Source organism: Vidua macroura, chromosome 3 (assembly GCF_024509145.1).
Source record: "Vidua macroura isolate BioBank_ID:100142 chromosome 3, ASM2450914v1, whole genome shotgun sequence".
Lineage (NCBI taxonomy): Eukaryota > Metazoa > Chordata > Aves > Passeriformes > Viduidae > Vidua > Vidua macroura.
Window position 1 is genome coordinate 2,038,817 of NC_071573.1, and position 17,966 is coordinate 2,056,782.

At 39.1% G+C, this 17,966-nt stretch overlaps 1 protein-coding gene across 23 annotated transcripts in view; it reads left to right on the forward strand.

Annotated features, from left to right (window-relative positions):
- NRXN1 (neurexin 1) overlaps positions 1–17,966 on the forward strand; it is a 673,407-nt gene that overhangs the window by 503,769 nt on the left and 151,672 nt on the right. The gene's annotated exons all lie outside the window — the stretch shown is intronic.

A 17,966-nucleotide genomic window follows, 5' to 3' on the forward strand; every position in this document is an offset into this window, starting at 1 on the left:
AGTTAAGTTTGAACAGATTCTAGCTGGTTACTTGAAAATAAAAAGCAAACAATTTTCTAACCCAACCAAAGTGCAGGTGTGGTAACCTTGGTTCTGTCTCTTTTAACCTCAGGATAATAGAAGTAAAAATAACTTTATCATAGCATGAGAGGAACAGCTTATTATGCTGTGAAAAAGAACACCAGATTAATCTTGACTAGTGATTGATAAATTCCTCCTGCTGGTCTTGTCAGTCTTACATACATGAGGGGCTACTTTTGCTTGACCTCTCCTAAGTATGTGTCCCCGATAAAGTGTGACAAGATTTTTTTTCCTCCTGATGGTAAGATTCTACAAGATTATGTGTGTTTTCTGATAAGGAGATATTCATATCATCTCAGCTGCTGAATACCAATGGCTATTGGTTTGGTATCTTGAGTTTCCAAATTGAGAATTATACCCTGAGATACATTGAGTCCTGACTTTGGGCATTTGTGTGCACCCTGCAGAAAACACCCTTGGGTCTACAAACTTTTTTGCTACAAACACCCCGAGCACATTCAGTTGAAATGAGCCCTGGGCTAGTTCTGCCCAGCTTTTCTCTGATCAGGTCATTCCAGCAGCCTTGACAAAACAAGGCAGCACAGGAAACCATGAACAACTTTAAACCCTTTGAAGCAGTTAGGGGTGGAAACCAGAGGGATGTGAACTGGGTGACAACTCCTCGTGGGCCCTAGGAATGAAGAAACCAAAGAGCTGGCAGTTTATGCCACCCCCCCAGACTGGGGGACAATACATAGCTGAGGCAGCAGCACATCCACAAGTGTTCAGCACCTTGCAGAAGGCTGAGCCCAAAGTGAAACCACACACTGAGCACCTGGAGGTTTTTTTATCCTGTCTTTTTTTTTACAACAGTGTAGTGAAAATATTGCATAAATGGTGTACAAGTCTATAAAAGTGTGCAAGTCTGGTATAGTAAAAAACTTAAGGCTAACATCTGTAAAAAAACAAGTTAGGTAGCATTCCTTTTTCATTCTTCCACTGATTATTTTTCATATTTAGCCTAGCTTGGTTCGGCTGTAATTTCTTCACTGAAGTCTACTGTCTTTGTGTGAAGAACAGTTTTGGTAGCTCACTTAAAATTTTAAATTTCTTTATTCAGTTATTTGCTCAGAGGGTTTTTAAGGCAGGACACGCACAAAACAGATTGTTCTCCCAATTTGATATCTCCTGAAATATGCTTTGGATGTAAAATGATTGGTTTTGTTTTAACTAGAAGAAGAAAAAAAAAAAAAGTTTATTTTTATTAATTCTGCTAAAGAACTTTTTAAAAGTTGGCCTTTGCCTCTCTGCTAATAGTTCTCTTATGAGAGAATGTGGTTAGGTTCTCATTACTTCTTAAACCAAAAAAAAAGCACCTTATTTTTCAATAAAGCTAATTTTAACTTAGAAGAAAATTCTTATAAGAGGACCTTCCATAGTGTAAAAAATTGTTCCCATCCCAAACCAAGTGGTGCAAGTACTTTGGTCAGATTCTCCCTGTAGGAGAGCTCCTTCCTACAAGTAACCTGTTGAATTCTCTGAACCTTCAATAAACCTGGCTCAGTGCATATTGGATAGAAATGTCATCAGTAAGATTTACATGAAGCTTAAAGCATCTAGAATTCCAGGGAAATACAGGTTCAGAAATCACTACCAGGTCGGACCTGGATACATCACTTGCTAACTTGAACGTACATTGTAGAATCAGTATTCAAGATGTTCATGTTCAAAACATTTGCATTTTGGTGAGAATTTTCCTGACAGAGCAAATAATTGACTTACTCTTCTGACTGCATCCATTGTTACTATAACCCCACCAAACCTGCTGCAAGTCTGAAAGGCAGCAAGATGTTAATTAATAATTACGTCGGTACAGAAGGGAACTTTATAAGAATTTTAAATGTTTTATGAGTGGATCAATAATTAATTCTTTTTCTGTGAGGTGATATAGTGCTAATTGCTTAGGAGTAATAGGAATAAATACAGGCCACAAAAAGAGTGGGAGAACTCCCACGTTTTATATGATTAAAACAGGGCTTACTACCTAAGTTAAAAGTGAGATGAGCAATACTCTCTGACTTTATTCTTTACTCAATTTCCGTTTCTGTATCACACCAAAACAAACAGTAGTAAGGACTCTTTCTTCACTGGAAGTTATACTTTGAAGACAGCAAATCTTCCCAGATTATTATCCCACTAAAACAAGCTTATCCCTTTAAAACTGAGTACCAAAATAATGGGGAGGAGGCATTGTCTGATTTCCTCCCTCCCTCAGTAGGAGCTTTTCTCCTGCAGACACAGACTTTCCTGAAGTGACTGGGAGGTCCTGGTTGGGCTCAGTAAGTGTCAGAAGTACCAGAAAGTTTGTAAGGACTGAGTGGGTGGTTTCCCCCCACCATTATTCTGCTGTATGTAAGACTTCACGGGATAAAAGAGGCACTGCTCTGCTAATAGCTTGTACATTTTTACAGTGCCACATGAGCCACAAAGCTCTCCTGAGAAACCTGTTTTTTGACCTCTAAGTCAAAAATTTCTCCTTCCATGGAGGAAAGAAATTAACTAAAAAAAAAAAAAAAAAAAAAAAAAAAGAAAACAAGAAAAAACCCACAACAAAACAGCAACACTTCATCCCTAGATGCAGCATTTTACTTCTCCCTGATCAGCATTGGCAGCTGTTCATTTGCTGCCTGAGTGAATTCAGAAGAAGTCATTTACCTTACAAGTGATGAATGCTGTATGGCACTTGCTTGTCTCTCTCTTAGTAGCATTTACTTTCAGCCTGACAAAAACCTCCCATTTATTTCTGGATCTGCCAGTAATATCTCATTGAGCTAATTATTTATCTTGTTTCTGAATTGTGTGAGAAAGGCAATCCTCTGATAGAGACAGCAGTCTGTGCCACATTCAGATGAATTCATGAGGCAAAGAATGACCCAAGCCATGTCGGTGTTACCAGAAAACAGGGTTTAGATTCAAGCAGCAAGTTGTCTGCTCTGAAACAGATTAACTTTTATTGCACTGCAATTCATTCACTTACCATCCTATTTTCACTTTGAATGTACTCCTCAATCCACAAGGAGGCTTTTTTTTTTTTTTTTTTTTGCTGATATTTTTCCTCTTGTGCTTGACACATTGGAGTTAAACACAGTGACTTTGAGAGAGAGAAATAAGCATTACTGTTTATGGAAAAGTTAAGGAGACTACTGCTGTATTTTTTTTTTTTTTTTTTGCTTGTTGTCTTTTTAAATTCAAATTTGCAAGACTGAATTGAACTATTTCAACATCATTTCATTTTGATTGCCATTTTCTGTAGTGCACATTAGATTTTGTACTGTGGCTGTGAATGTTAGTTACAAAGTAGTAACGGGCAGCCTCTCCAATAAATGTGCTGCACATAAAAGGATTAAAAATGTGCATGTTCAGTTTTGTACTTGCTAATACTCAGCTAATCTGTAATGCTTTAGAAGACAATACATTCTAACACTGACTAACAGATACAGGCAGTGCTCTGAAGCCAGCACTTGAAACTGCCACCACTGCAAGGGGGAAAGTCGTGTTATCAACCACACAGAAGAGTAATAAAAGTGTAAAATATCCTGGGTAAATGTGGTTGCCTTAATTGTATTTGCAGATGTTTGGTCCCAGTATCTAAATCTGAAGGATTTTAGGCAATGGAAGCAGCCACTTGTCAAGAAGATGGGAGAAGGCTTTACACAGTCACTATATGAGAAGCAATTTTTAGTATAAATGATCACAACTTCACCAGTGACAGTAGATGCACATAAAATTTATTTCATCTGGGAGTGTGTCTCTTTCTTTTTTCCCCCGTCAAATGAAAAGTGTTTTGTTCAGAAAGAATGCATAATGTAGTATTTGAGTGCAATGCTTTGTACCTTCTGCAGGAAATTTAGGATAAAAGCTGAGTTTTAGAGAAATTGGAAGCCCAAATTTTTGATTGCTTGGAACCATAAATCAAATGTGTATAAGAGTTTGAACCAACAAGGATATAATAAAGGATATGGCTTTGTTATACTTCAGAATATATTTCTCTTTGAAAGATTAAGAGCTAATCTGATGGAAGAATTTAACAAGATGGTTCTTACTAGGTGCTGCTCACTTGGCTTTGAAACATTTGCTCCAGGGAAGTCGTGTCCTGTTAACAAAGTTTTCTGCTTTTAGAATTACTTTTCTGGTCCCTGTAAGAAATCATTAGCCTCCAAAAGGAGCTATTCCAACTATAGTTTCCATCAATATCTGTTTTGCACCAGCAGAAAAAATGCATTTACAGACTTGCAGACTTTTGGATGATTAGCTGTAGCACGGTCTTGGGGAGGGCAAACAGGAGGCTTCCTGATGTTCCTTCCAAGCACAGAAGGAAAGTTTTGACTTAGAGAGATCGAATTACCTTTCTTTTTCTTCTCTGGAATTCTAGATTATTAACCCTTCATTGTGGAGAAAGCTAGCATTCATAGGCCTAAAAAGAAAATCTCTCATTTAGAGGTGAATAACAGAAGAGCCAGAGTGAGCATGATGGCCAGGGTTCAAAAGCGACATTAGTTAGGAAGATGAGGCTCATGTCTCACGGATTTTTGTGATGTGTGACCCCATTAACAAGGTTAAAAAGAGAAGTAGGATTTCAGTTACTTTTTTCAGGATATTTTCCCTTTTGGGAACCTCTATGAGGTGGCAGAAGTGGGCAAAGTGATGCATTTTGAGGACGTGGGCGTTTGCAGGAGGTGCAAACAAGTGAGCTGCGCTATCGGTCTTTCTCCTATTGTCAGTCTGATTATTCCCAGAGTAAGAAACGAGCACTTTCAGGAGCACTCTCATGCTTTCAATGGTGCTTTCTCAGATATTTAGGTCTAGACTTCATTGTGAAGATTGTGGGGTTGGATGGGGAAACAGCTTTCAGCTTGGAACAGTGAGCAGACTCAAGTATGTCTGGGTGCAAGTCAGCTCTTTCTGGGGAATGGAAGTCATATGAACTCAATGCAGAGGGGGAACAGCCCTGTTTTATATCCTGAATATTTGGTTTGCTGTTTTCTATTTGGATTTTTGTGTGTGTGTGTGTGTCTCAGCATTCTTTAGGTTTTGTTCTTCTTGTTGCTTCTGTTTTTCAACTCTTTCAGCACATTGCATGCAGGGCACTGGTAGATTGGTCCCATATTACAGTCACCCAGAATTATGACATCAGAGTATGCCTGAAAAGCTCATTATTCTCATTATACATGCCTTTAATTGTGCTTACATCTTTGCTCCAAAGTAATTTGGATTTCTCATAAATTTCTCCTTAGCTTAAAGTACTTAAGTTTAGGCTGTTGGGCATATTCCATCACCTTGTTGTCCATTTTAGAGCTCAGTCATTGAAAAAAATGTATTTGACAGTATTGATCACTGAAATTACTTCCTTGTAAGTAATCTTCTTTCTAAAAGGCAGTCATTAATTATGTCTTTTCTTCTCTCTTAGGTGGTTATTAATTCAGAACTCATTATCTTTTTCTCCTTTTTTCTCAGAATAATCTCACATGAAAGGTCTTGACCAACATGAAATAAATTTTAAAATAATCAATTCTGAATGTAGCTGCAGGCTCCCACTTGTTTACCATTTAAGAATGCTGTGAAAGAACAGATTGCAAACTGTAAACCTTCTTCACAAAGCCAGTCCTCTGGTTTATTCAGTCTGTACTTATCACATGTTATTCCAGCTTTACCTTATGCTTCAGGGCTGATCATGCAGGTTGGTGACTGGGGCTGCCTTGCAGATCTTTTTTGACTGTCCTGGTGTGTCGCCAGTCCTGGTGCTAAAGACAGCTCTGCTCCTTGGCTCGGGAAGTGTTTGAACCCTGAGCTACTCGGCGGTGCAGTGAGAATTAACTTTATTTTTGTTTTGGAAGATGGATCATGTGGGAATAGCTTGTCTTACTCCTTAGGATTAACAGCTTTTTTCCTTGGCTCTGCTCCTTTTCCTTTATAGTCTTCAGGCACTCAGCAAACTGTCTGGCCCTGGGCATTTAATTTCTCAAGCTGTTGTGTAGATTTGTGTCTCTGGCATGATGTTGTAATTTCCTTCTAAGTTTGGACACCCCTGTTGTAAATAAAGTCATCCAAATTGTTCAACTCTTTATCATCTTGATGCCTTTCATTTCTGCCTTTATCCTTTAATAGCCAGTCTGCAAAGGACTGATTTTCCTCCAGGCGTTTCTTCTCTCGGCTGACAAAGACCCAGACCTGCAGTCCACACACCAGCCTTGATCCTAAACAATCACTTGTGTTTCCTTTAGTAAAATGATGAGACATTATTAATAGAAATGAAAAAGGAAATAAAGGAAGTGCTAGGATCCTGCTGCCTAGGCAGGGATGGGCTCCTGGTGGGGTTTGTCTGCTGTGAACTTTAGTCCACGTTATTATCTACAGCTCCTTTAAACAACACACATCCAATTTACCAATTAATTGATTGAAAAGCCTGACCCTTCTCATCCTGTCATGCACCAGTAGACATTTTGTCATCATGTCATTATGCATAAATTTCCCTTGCCATACTTCAGTGCCACGCCAGACTTCCTGGCATGGCTTTTGGCTAAAAGGTAAAAAGGGGCTGGAGTCTGGTTATAAATGGCAAATGCAGTTATTTCTCCTGCTACCAAAGACCTGATTCTTGCTGCATGATAACTCTAAATGCTCAAATCTGGTGATATCATCCCAGAATCAACACTTAAGCCTTTCAAAAATCCTATGAAAGCAGTTTCTGTTTGTTCTCTTGCATTACAAGAAATTTTTACCACACCAAATCCTACACCAGAATTCACCCATGCCCATTTGACCCTTTTTATTCTTTTGTATGTGGGAAGATACTTAACTCATCCTAAGTATCTCAGGTCTTTGTGTGCATGGTCTTCAATGATTGATCTTTCTTTAATATTCCTGGGACATGTCCTGGCTGGCTCAGTCACAGGAGCACAGTTGGAGATGCTGGAAGAGGCCCTGTCATCCAAACCCAGACAAGGTTTCCCTGCCCAGAGAAAGATCAAAGGACAATATGATTTCTACCTCTTTCTCCTTTTCTGGAGACCTCTGGACTGAAGAGAGAGTGGGAACACCCTTGATGTGTCTTTAAATCGGGAGAGCAGGAAGGTTGTGAAGTCTCTTAGCTTTACCACAAGTAGAAGATTGACAAGAACTCTTAGGAGTTGCTGGAATGAATATTGACCTAATGAAAATGCTTTTTCTAAGTGCCAGGTGTCACATCATCCTTCCCCACTTGCCCAGCATTATTTCTAGCCCACACCTTTTTTCTGTCCTTTGTTTTCATCCCTGCTATCTTTAAGAAACATCCATTTGTAATCAATTCTGTAATTACTGGAATTTGATTTTTCGAGGATTGATAGTAGCCCTAGTAATTCCTCTGTCTTGCTTTGATCTCTCTTGTAGTTGTGAGATTAATAAGCAGAAGCTTCCATTGCTGGATACTTTTTAGGTATTTGTGGCTGCTATAGCTATATCTTCTCAGCTTTGCTCCTTTTAACCAACCTCCTGAAAGCCTTAAATGCTTAAAATTTAGCCATCTGAAATTCATCACAGCTGCACATCCCTGATGATTGTTGGCTATTAGTTCTTTGTGCACAATTGCATGCTCGTAGCAACTGCAATACAATACTTCTTTCACATTATCTTCCAAAGACAACGCTAAGCTTTCTGCCTGTTGCACAAGATGTAATTGAGAGCAGAGTCAGTATTTGTCTTTAACTTGCCTTTTGTATGTTCTTTAAGTACCCAGTTCTGGGAAAGATGACATAAGAGAGGTTTCATAAGGTTTATTTATGCAAAGCTGATCTGTCAGCGGTATGTGCATGAGGTTTCCTGGAAAAGTTGCTGTTTGCCAAGTCAGTGGAATGTTTCCAGTAAGGTAAGGAATGAAGTCTCTTCAAACCCTCCCTGAATGACAGGCTTTGCCTACCGTAGGCTGCGTGATGAACAGAGGGGAGTTATTTTGGGCTGTGATTTTCAGCATTGGCATGGCTGTGTACAAGAAGCTTCATAAGACTAGCAGAGTATTCCTTTCCCATCTGGTATATTCATGTTTTCGTGGTAATAAATAAAAGTGTGCTTTCAAAATGGGAAACCATTTGAATTAAAGCATGTCTAAATATTTTCAGACATGAAAATACAATTTTCAGACCTGGAATGAAAATTGCATCAAGAAATACTTGTACATACAAGATACTGGCTTTGTTTAACTTTGGCCATGAACTTAAGTCTGACCAATTGTTGCCCTCTAAGTTATTGAAAGCTGAATTTTCTTTTTTTTTTTTTTTTTTTTTTAATTCTTAAAATTTTGTCTTGTACTCAGAATAGGCTCCTATACTGTTTAAATAATTGTAACATTTACATTCAAATAATTGGTAGCTTTGTCTTGTTAAAAGTTGTGCAAAGAGTATCTGAAAGCAACAGAAGAAAAAAAAAAAAAAAAGAGGTTCTAAATTCTCTAGTAAGGCAAACCTGTGTGTCTAGCCATGCATTATCAATTGGGGCCTGTAAAACAAATAATGTCCTGCAAGGATTTGATTTGCTCCGTGCAAGTTCTCTGGTAGCTGCTCTGCATTGCACTGTTCCACCCTGGGCTTGGAAACACAGCCCTGTCCTAATCAAATCTCTGTACTAGTTCTGTTCTCCAGCTGGGCAATTGCAGACAAGCACCAAGGCAAAGGGCTTTGAAGCTGAGGATGTCTGTTTAATTAGCTTAAGATTCATTGCTTTCCCTCTTCTTAATTAAGCTAAGGTAATCACGAAATCTGTTTGACAACTGTACTCTCAAATGTTGCTCATCTATTTGATAAATGGGCAGGTAGAGGATAATTAGTTTCAGTCCTTTTGCTAATTTTCTGAAATGAAAGAAGAAAGAGGTAATTTAGGAAGATGTTTCAGAGTCTCTTTTCTACAAAAATTGGGGTACTACTAGCAAAATTGTACAGAATAGAATTTGCACGCTTCAACCAACCTCTCAGCCAAACAGAAAATCCCCACAACCTAACAAGACATCTAAATTCCCCCAGGTTTGCTGTCCTTGAGGCATCAGAATATTTTTACAGGCTGAGGACCTCAGCTTCCTTCCCCAGGCTGTTAGCAAAGAGCCACTGAATGAGTTCTGTACATGAGCAAACACGCAGTTTCCCAATATTTGATTTCTTTTGCTGGCATGAGGATGTTGCCTTAACATGACTATTATATGTGAATAAATGTCACTATGTGGTGTTAAATATTTAGAGAAATGACTGAGGGAAAGTCAAGGAGACAAATCAAACTATTTCCTTTCAAAGTGTTTTTGGGACATCAATATTAAAATCTAGCTTGTGCCTCATTAATGAGGAAGAAATTCCCATGGGAGTGCCCCAACAGTCAGGCACTCTGCAATATTCTTCACTATGCAAGATGGTTCTAGATCATGGACCATGAAACTGAATACACAAAGCATGCACTGAGGTTTATTTTCATATTTAAGTGCATCCTTTTGCTAGAGTGAAGTAGTATTGGACTAAAATTGACAGTAAAACCCATGAAAATTCTTACCACGATCACTAAATGTGTAAATTCCTTATGGAAGCCCCTATGAATGGCCTAAAGGTAGTAGGGGAATAACCAGGATGTTTTAAAGGCATTGTGACCTTTAGTATTTAAAGGAGTAGCAGCAGTGTTGTAGGCTGTAAGAGATACCCAGGGTTAGAAAACCTCAAATGTGTAAATGCATCCATTTGGATTTTGCAGGTTTTTTCAGTAGCATGAGCATTAGGCTTGTGCAAGATTAGTGGGCAGAATGTTTCTTATTGTGATTCACTTATAAAAGATAATAAATATTACATCAGCTGCCAGAGTTGTGCTTGTTTCTGTGTCTGATCTTGTAGAATAAATATTTTATTAAGAAATAGATTTTGAGAAAAATGACCTTTTAGCACTGCTGGACTGGCTGTTCAGCATTTACTTACTGTGGTGTTGTGGGTCAGGGAGGTGATGTAGCTGTAAATGGGTTAATCCAGTTAATCTAATTTTGTAGCTGTAGCCACATTATCTAAGCAGATGCTTCCTGGGTTAGGAGAAAGGTGCACTGAACCTTAGGAATGTCAGATTCAGAGGAGGGAGAAAACAATGAGTTAGCTCCGAGACACAGTGACATAGTTACTTCAGTTTTGCTCCAGCATTTTTCCAGGTCTAGGTTTCTACTTTCTCCACGCTGGGGATCAGACTGTGTTCCTGCCCCCTTTGTAATGACAGGCTGGAAGGAGCATCTGCTAAGGACTGCTCTCCAGCTTGTGCTGTTAACAGTGATGAAGCTGTGCTGGTGTTGATCATGATTGGACCCCAGGGAAATAGATGTTTGCATGAATCTGTTCTGAAGACAGAGCTACTGATAGATATTTATTAGCATGGGGAAAAAAAAGATCTTCCTAACATGACTTATTTGGAGCAAATGCTCTTTGGAGTACTTGCTTGTAATGTCCAAATCTATCTACCCAGGCTATGTGCTTTTGTGCCTCTAGTCTTTATGACTTCAGCTTCTATGCCATATTTTTCAATACATCAGTCACACTGAAATATCCAAAAATAAAAATAAATATAAGTCGTCTGGTGGGTCACTTCCAGTATTTCAAAGATTCTCTTCTGTCTTGATCTTAGGTATCAGATATCACTAACTGTCTTTGAAGGATTGTACTTTTTTTGCTTCCACTTGGTTTCAAAAACATCTGAGTGACCCTGGAATCCTGCTGGGGAAAAATGGCATTTTCCCAGCAAGCTACAGTGTTCCTAGGGGACCCACACAGGATACATGCTCTTTCATCTCACTCTTAAGAAATTTAAACCTATAATTTATAGAGCTAGTTTGAAGCTTTGTTTTCCCTTTTATTCCCTTTTCTTTTCTCACAATATATTTCTCATTCTGAGAGAACAGAACATTCTCGAGCAGTCCTGCTTCAACAGAGCAAGCCTGTCTTCTCAAGGACAGATCATTAATTCCTGGCGTGTCCTGTTAAATTTTGCATGCCGATATTATCGAACTCTCCAAGAGGGATATTTTGGAATCTTTTTCCCAACTACCTCTGTAGCCAGCCCATAGGACATAGGAATCTTTTTTTTTTTTTTTTCCCACTTGATTCATGTGTTGTTGCTGGGTTGTGGTTATTTTTTGTCGTGGTGGTTTTGTTTCCTCCTTCCTGCTGTGTGTATTTTAATCATTCTTGTGTCTCTGGAGAATTGCAGCTCCCATTCCTCCCCAGGGTCAGCAACCTAGAAACCTGCAGCAAACTTTGGATTCCTCGAGCAGATTATTTCCTTTACATGCTTGGTATTTCACAGCCATAAGTCATAACCTTGGGAATGATTTCCCAGATAAAGGTTGTTGTTATTGATGAGGAAAGCACATAGCTCTTCAAACCAGACAGTTGTGAGGAGGAGGAGTTAACCAGGTCAGTGTCTTGAACCATGGAGTCATGCTGTGGAGTGCTCTGATGTCATCCTTTTTAGTAATTACCTGATAGCTTTTGGAAAAAAGCATGCACAATGGAATAATCAGAGATTGAAGCAGCTGTTCCTGGAAAGTATTGGGCCATCTTCCTCTCATTCTCTTTTATTCTTTCTTCTTTATGTGCTGAGTTAGGAGAGAGAGGAGTTGTTTAAATGTTTGATATGTGCTTTTGTTCGCTGTTGTATTACTGAAATAAGTGATTCATGCTTTCTGGTGTTTGAATTTCCAAGGAATCTGAGCACCTATGGTTCTTACTGCCTTCAGTTTTGCAGTTGGAAGCACTAAACTTTAACCATCCAGTTTTTTTAGGTCTTATGCATTTCTTCCTATTGTCTAAAAGTTATGTCATGTTCAGAGATGTTTAGATTTCAGTTTAATCTCCTGTGCAAAGGGGAATTTAATCTAGCAAGACATAGAAGATAAAGTAAGTTTCGTGTTGCTTTGCTCTGAGTAACCTGAACGTGTGCTCAGTGCACCTTTTCTCATCTCTGCAAGAGGTCAGTGTTGGAAGCATTTGCTCATTTCTGATGCTAACTCCATCTTGCCATGGATCTTGGAGACTGCTTCTTCTACTAAGCCCTAATTCTTCTAGGTGAGCTCCTTTATGAGAACCTCAGCTGTTGTTTAAAGGCAGGTATCTGTGTATCCCCATGTTGGAAGCAAATTTGGAAACATGTGCCCTGCTGCCCAGAAAACTGCAAACAAATACACAAATATATTTTTTTAATCCAGTCTTGTGCTTGGGGTGAGTGGTTCACGATTTCCCAATGACTGAGTTAGAATCTGTCTTGTAAACAGAGCCTAAATAGAAAAGAGTTTTTCTTGCTGAATTTCTAGTGTACAAAGTAATACAAGACTGGCAGAGTCCAAAAAGAATATTTTCTTACTGGTATAACTTTTATAACCAACAACAGACAGAGGATTTATGAATAAGTGCTAATGGCTGTGGCATGAAAAACACTAGAAAGGATGGAGGAGAAAGAAGTGGTTCACCCAAACTTTCTCTCTCCCCTGGTTCCATACACAGCCCAAAACAGAAATTCACTTCTTGGGCTGTATTGTAGCTGGAACCACTGGATGTCTGGTTCCAGGGATGTACAATTGTGCTTTTATTCCTTCAATTGGAATGTTAAGATGCACATTTATAGAACAACTTGAAGCTGTGGAACTACGTTCTGAATTGGATGCCAGAGCTGTATGGCTGAAGTCTAAATTAGGGTTTATTTTGCACACTGGCAGAGTTTTACAGCCATTGCTGCTCTTCCCTCTGTTTTTGGTTTTCTTTTTTTTTGATCTTAATAGTTCATACCTATTTTTTTTTTAAATAATGATATTATAGCTACAATGGTTGCTTATCCAGTGTGTAAATGAGTTAAATTACTTCTTAAGATGTTATTCTGAGACTCCTTTATTAGACACAATAAAATCCAAGTTCTCATTACCGTTCCTGTAGAATATGCAGCTATTCCAAAGAAAATGCCAGATTTTATTCTGATCTGAGTAGCTGCAATTGGCTGCAGATCTGCCATTTCATGGGGGAAGATTCACCTTAAGATTTTACATGCTGTATGAGTGTTAATTGCTCTTTTTTCATTACACTGGTAAAATGTTTTCTCAAGTGTATTGTGCTAATTTCCTTTGGGTTGAAGTGAGGCACATTTATTCTAGTCGTGCAAGGTCCTACAATTTGCCTTGTGTGTTCTATGGATCTGAAACACTGCCCTTCTTCTCTTGGATCACATCAAACTCAGGTCATTGATCCTGGGAGAGCTCCCAAGATGTCTTTTCCCAAGTTTCCCCTGCACCATCCTGAAAATACCTTTTAAAATTTTCTTTTTCCCTCCATTCTTGCTGTTGTGTTCCTTTCAGACATCTTTTCTCTTGACTGTTCATGGTAAAGCTCCTACCCTTCTCCATACCCAGGCCTCTGGTAAAGTCTAATTTCTGAAGTTTTCATTTTCTCTAATATTTCTCTTGTTTTCCTTTTTTCCCCTTTAAATATAATGTCCAGGTCTACTGCTCAAGGGATGTTTTTCCTAGCCTGGTAAAGCAAAACATCTGTGCTTCTCTTTTTATTGCAGATTCTCTCGGCAGCACAAACAGCTAGGCACTTAAAGATAATGAAATGAAGACTCCGAGTCTGCAGCTAATGACAAAGTTGCAGAATTTGCATTTTTTTCTTCTGCCTGCTTTTCCCAACATCTTAGATTTTTTTTTTTTTCAACTCCCAATTTGGATGACTTCTGGCCTCATGTAAAATATTCATTAACTGCAGTCACAAAGGTTCTGTTAAATACAACAGAGCTCTTCTGCAACTCAGTGATTTTTTTTGGTTTTGTTTTTTTTTTTTTATTTCTACCACAACCACCCCTGCAAAAATTCCAAGCAGAACGTTTTATTACTTTGCAGAAAGGGAGGCTAAACCTCCTGTTGCATTTTCTGCAGGTAGGCATTGTTGCAGCAGTGGTGCTCTGGTTGTGCAGTCGCAGTCATACTTTGAGAGCAGGACCCAGACATCCCCATGTAACTCCCAGAGATGCTGCAGAGACAGACCAAACAGGCTGTTACAGATCAGAACAGCAGGATGAAAGATTCATATCAGGTTCTCACTGACCTCTCTCCTCCCAGGCTGTAAATACCTTGCCCTTATTTGCCCTGATTTTTTTTGTTGGCAGAGAGCTGGGCGAAGGGGATGGTATGCCTGGGGAAAGGCTGCTCCTCACACACCAAACCATCCTAAATTGTAATTATCAAACTGGGCTCACAACAGGTATTTTTTCGGACTAAATCCTCAGATTGTTTTGTATTGTTTTAAACTACAAAATTGCCCAGCATTAATAATGATTAGCATGGTATTTAACTAGAGAGAGCATTAAATTAACTTTTCTTCCATAAACACATGCCGTATCCAACATGAAAGGCGCCTTTGCCTAGAGCTTAACTGGTACCAATAGAAATAACAGAGCTAATTAATGTCAGCTCATAAAACTAATGACTATGTTCTTTCCAAGTGGTAGCACCCGTTCATTCGTGCCATGCACAGCTTCTTTACTTTTAGTCAGTTGGCTTTGAATTTTTTTTCTAAATTAGAAAGGGAGTTTCTCTTCCCTGGAGTTTTTGCTTTATGTTCTCCATCTGGCAGGCCCAGAAAGCCTATTTCTCTTTAAACAAACCCAAACCAGGACTTAGCAAGTATGATTCATCCTCTGTTTTTTTTTTGTTTTTTTTTTTTTTTTTGTTTGTTTGTTTGTTTGTTTGGTTTTTTGTTTGTTTGTTTGGGTTTTTTTGTTATTATTATTTCTGTATGTTGTTTTATTTTAGTCTCATTTCTCTTTGGAACTTTTTAAAATTCTAAGCCAAGGATTTTCTATTCTCAGTAATCATCGGGGTAGGTCTTTTTGTATGACCAAGCTTTCAAAACCTCATCTTGCAATTTGCATGTCTATGTAAGCACTTACACAGTGCAGGCATTCAGGTATGGAGAAGCTTTTCAAGGCACCTTATTTTGGAATTTCAGCATTTCTGCAAGGCATTCTTGCCCCTTGGGATAAGCTCTGTTAAATTCAATTGAGTTCCTGCCATGCTAAGAACACACTTTTCTTTGCTGTGGGGCAAACTGTGTTAAAGCTTCAGGCTCCTGGCTATACAGTTGCCAGAAGCAAAATTCCAGCTGAGTTCAGTGATCTTATCCCACCCAAAGCCTAAAACCACTATTCACTTATCCACTGACTATCACCCAATGGAGAGAAAAGTTGATATGGGCTTGTAGCAAGAGGGGGAGTGTTCTTAAAAACTCAAGAGTTGCAAGGAGAGGAAAACTGAGGCCTGTGAAGACATATAAGGCATTTATGGTTCTGCAGAGCTGGAATAATTTGAGCTTTGCAGATGTGCCAAGCTTTTGGCAACTGCAGTTTGAGTCAGTGGAATTGCATCAAAGGACTTGCTCACCAGAAGCACCTGATGTGAAGCAGCTGTGAGAACTAGAATTCCCTGCTGGAACAACAGCAAATTAAGGGAAGAGTCCAGATGACACCATAAGGGTGTTCAGCTCAGTTAGAAAGGATTATCCCTGCTGCTTCTGGCAGGTATTGATTGAAGACAATGTTGCCTTATCACAAGTCCTAACCACAAATAAACCCATGCAAAAAATCTGCTCTATAAAATGTGCTTTTAATCCCACTTTATAGACTCAGCAGCAGGAATGCATCAGAGCTTTGTTTAGTTCCACTCTTCATCCAGTTTTACAGTTGCTGTGCTTTGCCAATAGTGTATCCGTAGTTTCTTGACTAATGAAAACAATTTGTTTAAAATTAGATGACAATAAAATGCATGGAAAGACAAAGTCTTCCTCTTAACTCAGATTATACCACAATATTTCATCATCAGGCAGCTCAACCCAACTTGATTTTTATGGGTTTCAACAATTAGCTTCAGTATGCAGCATAAAATTGTTCTTCTGAGAGCAAAGCCTTAGCTTTCAAGAAAAGAATTTGATAGGCTTGTGGCACTGGCATATGAGGAAAGTGTTAAAAACCTTCCTTTGGTAGATGGAGTGCTGAGAGTTTAATGAAGGACATAATCTTTTAAAACTGTTTTTCAAATGAATTTAAATGGGCTTGGTGTTATGTTTTACACAATTTGAGGGAAACAGGCACCACTAAACTTGCAGCTTTGGTGTACCTTCCTGGAAATCATAGTTCCTCCTACACCGAGGGTGTCTCAAAAGGGCTGCACATAAAAATACCTGTTGAAAAGACTTCTGCTGGCTTGAGCAATTGTTCAGAAAAAAATGGGACCCAAGAGGTGCAGAATCAGACTTCAAGGTAGTATTTCAGCCCCTGACCCTACCCCACTAGCCTATCAAAACAAATTATTAGGTATTTTTCTGCCCAATGTAGCACCCTCTTCTTTCTGCAGAAGCCCATTTTAAGAAATATGAGTGGCTAGTTATTTTCTGGTGAGTTTCCTCATAGTCTCTAAAGCTAAGGAGATAAGAGGAAAAGGACTAAGAATCCAAGGATCTCAGCTAGCCTTTTCCCACATGTGCACAGCTTTCATTGTCTGGATAGCCCTGTGTATGGAAAGTTTGAGCTTCTCACTTTTCCTGGGAAACCTGTTAACAGTATAGAGCTGAGCTGCCATCAGCCCACGTCTTGCTGGGTGCTACAATGGCCAACACAAGGAATCTCTGTCTTCCCTGCCTTCACCTTCAGTGGTGATGTTTGGCTGGCCCATGGGATCAGCCTGGACCTGCTGAAGCCTTTTGAGAAGAAGTGGAGTAGAAATCTTGCTGGGCTTGCAGCCCCTCTTCCCTGTGTTTCAGTGGCTCCAGCAGGAGGGCTCTGTCAGGAGCCCAGTGCAGAACCTCATGGTCTCAGGCCTGTTCCCTGGCTCGTTTGTTAGTCCTGCTTCATTTTTTTGGAAATCAGTTGTGACATGGGGGTTCCTCTGTGTGACACCAGCCAGGCAGCTCACTTTGGCCCTCTGTGCTGGGTATTGCACTCCTGGAGTGTGGTGTTTGTTGTTTGGTAGCTTTGTCTGTTCCTGAATAATATTATTTTTAGCTTCATAACTACTGAGGGAGAAGCAAAATTTGGGAGAAGCAAAGGGAAAGGAGATGATGAAATGTTCACAAATGCACTACTGTTGCAAAATGTAGCTGTTTTCCTGCCAGTCATTTTTCCTTTTCTTCCTTAGAACGGAATGCCTTATATTTATTTAGCTGAATATTTCAAAAACGTCACCTTTTGCCACCAGAATTTATCATCTATATTTTCCTCCTTGCATCATGTTTAAATCTCTCTACTTAGATTTTGTTATTTGGCATTTATTTATTTATTTATGTACTTGTTTACTTAGAGCCTTATGCCATTAAGCAGCCTGCCACCACACCAATAAATGGGTAAAGAAAATAATGTGTTGAAAGAAACTGTCTGCACTGTGATTTATGCAGAAGCAGAGGACTCTTTCAGGTTCTTAAGAGGTGCATCAGAGCTTTGAAAGTGAAAGGCTTGAACAGTGAATTGAGTTTCCTTGATGGAGCTGACCTCCAGGAATTGCTTCCTTTTCAACTACAAGAATAAAAACTTTACCTAGTTCCAAAGTTTCTCACTTTCTTTTAGTGTTCTTTTCTGTTCTTAAACTGCTCTTGAAAAATGTCAGAAGGCTGGGACCTCAGAGAAGGTGTTTTTGTACCATTTTGCTGTTTTGCTTTTTCTTATGCTCTGGCTTTGATGGATTTGCTAAGGAACTGGAGCTACCCGAGCTTGCTCGCTCGATGAATCACTTTATGTTTTTGGATCTCAAGCTTTATTCTTCTCTGTCTCTAGCAATTCCTTTCAGAAATGAAGAATATGGCAGTAAAGGTGCCTCAAAAACATGATTCCTAAATTTCATGTGTAATAAAGTATAGATAAAGCTGTACTGAGTTCAG